Genomic DNA, 3,975 nt, shown 5'->3' on the forward strand with positions numbered 1-3,975 from the left:
ACCATCCAACCAACCAACCATCCATCCAACCAACCATCCAACCATCCAACAATCCATCCAACCAACCAACCATCCATCCAACCAACCATCCAACCATCCAACCATCCATCCAACCAACCAACCATCCATCCAACCAACCATCCAACCATCCATCCAACCAACCATCCATCCAACCATCCATCCAACCATCCAACCAACCATCCAACCATCCAACCAACCATCCATCCAACCAACCATCCAACCAACCATCCAACCATCCTTCAGTATTCCAAGGTGCTCCCAGATCAGATGATCTCACTAAACTTTAGTCTTTGTTCCGGGTTGGAGTCGTCTACTTTCATCCCCATCAGTTCCATGAAGTATGTGTGGAGGTGTGTGTCCGCCTGACAACCTTCAGCTGAGACTCGTAAATCAAACGCTTCCTGCCAACAGGCCAAGGCCTGGTCCTCCATGTTTTATTGGGCCGGTCACTGGGGCGTTCCTCAGATTACTCAGAAACGAAACGAGACAAAGTTTCCACTGAGAACTGATCCCAAAACAGGATCGTCACTAAGGTGGAGAATCCATGTTGAGGAGGAAATTCAGATGTTGGAGCAGGGAAGCATCAAAGATCATTTACCGGATGGACCGGTCGACCCGGTTCTACTGGAACCAGAACTCCATCATCTGCTCCACCTCCAGCTGCTGTGGTTCTCTCTCTCTGCTGAGTCAAACCAACCTGTTCCCCTCCTGGCCTGTGGGGGCGCTGCACCAAGAACCACTGAAGGAAACGACACAAAAACCTCTGAAGGCACTGAGAGCAACTTCCTGCTTCACCAGATGGAAACAAGATGGAGGATTTTAGTGTTGGAGGATTTCTCTTTAGGCTAAAGACCAGGAGCCATTTCTGCTGCTAGCGCTAGGCTAGCATGTTAGCTTTGGTTGGATTTACCCAGAATGCCCTGCGCTGTAGTCCACTTCCTGCTTTTGGAGGAGTCTCTGGTCTGCTTGGCGTTCACATTCAAACTGAACCAGAGTTCACTTTGACCGAACTCAGACCGAGGTTTGGAGGACCAGAGGTCAGAGGTCAGTTAGCGTTCATACCTCACCAACCAAACTGGACTTTATAGACAGACAGACTGGAGTCGGGTTGAATTGATGGGAACAATTAAAGTCTTCTCCAGAGTTGGCAGCTTTGGAGGACTGGACCTAAGGTTAGAGGTCAGAGGTCAGAAGTTTGCCCATTGCTGTTGCCCCACCCCACAGCCCTGATGGCATCAGCTTCTCTCTGCTCTCCTTCTGCTGTTACTCTGCCCTCTGTTTGCTGCGTTACTGCTGGTTACAGTAAGCAGAGAACTTCCTGTTCAGGTTGTTTGTTGCTTGGCCTTATATGGTCAGAGTGGTTGCCGTGGAGACAGAGCCACAGCACTTTGCCAGAAAGCAGATCCCTCAAAGGGAAAAACTTCAGTCTCTGCTGGTTTGTAACTCACAGGTCACAGCAGACATGCCAGGTTTAAAAGTTTTAAAATATTTAAGGAAACATTTAGTAAAAACGTAAAATCTGACTGGTTTAATGTGAAGCTGCTGCTAAACACCATGTTGGTTTAGGGCTTTAGCACAATCATTAGTTTGTGGTCAAACCAAGAACTGGCCTTGAAGTTTGCATATTTTGCCTGATTTTCATTCAATTTGGTTGAAAGGTCAAAGGTTATGCATAAAGGAGTTCAACTGGCTGCAAAATGCCAGTTCACCACTAGATGTCCCTCCGCCTAAAGAGTCAACATGTGTCTTAGTTAAATCTGTAGTTTCTAACAAAAGTGACACTGATCAGGGGCCTCAGGCATGAAGCTGTGTGCTCACAAAAAATGTGCAGCGCCATATTTTATGCACAAGTCGGTATAAAAATGAACTTTGTGTCAAAGTTTGCGTAAATATAGACATTTTTTACCTGGTGTGAAAATGTGCAGCAGCCACACAAACTTCCTGTGAACAATAATAAACTATAAAGAGTCAAAACTCACATAAATCCACTGAAACCTGATTCAGTTATTAGACCAGGAATCAAACCAGATGCTTTTTATGATTTTAATATTTTATTGTTTAAACGATTAATCTGAGCCACATTTATCCTCAGACAGTAAGCTAACACTCACACAAAATAAAGAAACTAAATGAAGGTAAAACTTCCCTCTGAGTGAATAATAACTTCCTCAGTTTGTCTCATCGTCTGAAAGCATCTGAGGCTCATTTCATTCTGACTGGAGAGAAAACAGGCCGATCAGCAGATGGACCCACCAGGTTCGGTTCTGATCAGGAGACGATCAGGTCCATCAGCAGCTGATCCAGGTGAGCCGCTACCTGAGGAGCTTTGGCTCTGATGGAGGATTGATCACAGATCAGATCCATCTGATGGTCGATCAGCGTTTAGATTCATCCTGGAGCTCTGAGCAGAACTTAGAGCGGTACCGGTACCGGTCCAGCTGCAGCCGTCCTCCAGTGGAGCCGCCCGCTTTGTGAAAGCGCCTGATGGACAGAAAGCATCTCTACTCTGTGAATGCAGCTTCTGCTGCTGATTCCTGTCTGCAGAGCAAACGTCCACATTCAGAACCTCTCTGGTCTGTAATCCGGCTGCAGGCTCTGCTGCAGCAGGTCCGACCCGGACGCTCTGCTGCAGCAGGTCCGACCCGGACGCTCTGCTGCAGCAGGACCGACACGGACAGCTTTACTTATTTTTATTTTTGTCAGGTGAAATTTTGTGCCCTGAAAGCAGTTTTGAAATAAAATATATATTAATTATTATAATTATTATTAAAAATTCTCATACTGCTATAAACAAGGCCGTTGCCATGGTTACTGCTTCACATGGCAGCAGACTTCCAGGTATTTATACTATTTTACATTAATCGGCAGCTGCTCTGTTTCCCCCAAATCAGGATTTGTAAAGGAAAGGTGCGCCGCCACTTTATGCATCCCATTTTTTTGTGCGCCGCATTTTTCTAAATTTTTCCGTTCGCTGAGTTTTAGTTTGAAAACGGCGCAGTGTTTTATGCATGAGGCCCCTGGTCTTATTATAGAAATTTTGCCAATAATCAACATCAATGTGATTTTTGTCCATTGTGACATTATTGAAAAAACTCCTGTTAGTAACGTAATGTCTAGAAATTTTGAAGGAATCTAAAAGTCGTAAAGGTCTGCTAATTACCGATGACAGAGTTAAATTAAGTCCTCAGACGCTGCTTGACGTTTCAGTCTGCAGCAGACCTCAGAGTAGGAGGCGAACAGCATTTCACTGTCATAAAGTTCAGCTCTGTGTTTCAGTCCTACCGGATGGAAAAGCTCAGGTATCCGAATGAAACGCGTTGGATTTACTCAGCATTGGATCCGTTTTGGAGACAGAGTGACTGCACAATACGATTCTGATGTTTTTATGAGGTAAAGCACTTTGAACTGCCTTGATATTAAAATGAATAAAATCTTTTACTGCATCAAAGTCTGCTCTGATGTCGACGTTTATCTGCTCATTTGTTCTGCTGGGAATCTTGGTGTGAGGATTTTTCCAAAACCGGGATCAGTTTTTACCCCAAACCAGAGAAGTTACCCTCGGCTCGTTTCCAGTTGCCATGCCAAAAGGAGGATCAGCGTTTCCTTATTGCTGCTGCAGTAAAACTTTATCATTGAAGGACGGATGAAAAACCCCTGAGCTAAAACATTTCCAGCCTAGATCCTCTCCACCTGGCTGCATGTCCTGGAGGTTATCCTGTCCCAGCGTGTTCACATGTGGAGCACGTGGAACATGTGGAACATGTGGAGCACGTGGAACATGTGGAGCACGTGGACATGTGGAACACGTGGAACATGTGGAGCACGTGGACATGTGGAGCACGTGGAACATGTGGAACACGTGGAACATGTGGAGCACGTGGACATGTGGAGCACGTGGAACATGTGGAACACGTGGAACATGTGGAGCACGTGGACATGTGGAGCACGTGGAAC

The 3,975-nt window shown here is 45.8% G+C and overlaps 1 protein-coding gene across 3 annotated transcripts in view; it reads right to left on the reverse strand.

Annotated features, from left to right (window-relative positions):
* LOC103131567 (nesprin-2) overlaps nucleotides 1-3,975 on the reverse strand; it is a 23,023-nt gene that overhangs the window by 13,335 nt on the left and 5,713 nt on the right. The window lies entirely within an intron of this gene.

The sequence above is a fragment of the Poecilia formosa genome, unplaced genomic scaffold, assembly GCF_000485575.1.
Source record: "Poecilia formosa unplaced genomic scaffold, Poecilia_formosa-5.1.2 Scaffold787, whole genome shotgun sequence".
In the NCBI taxonomy this organism is placed as follows: Eukaryota; Metazoa; Chordata; class Actinopteri; order Cyprinodontiformes; family Poeciliidae; genus Poecilia; species Poecilia formosa.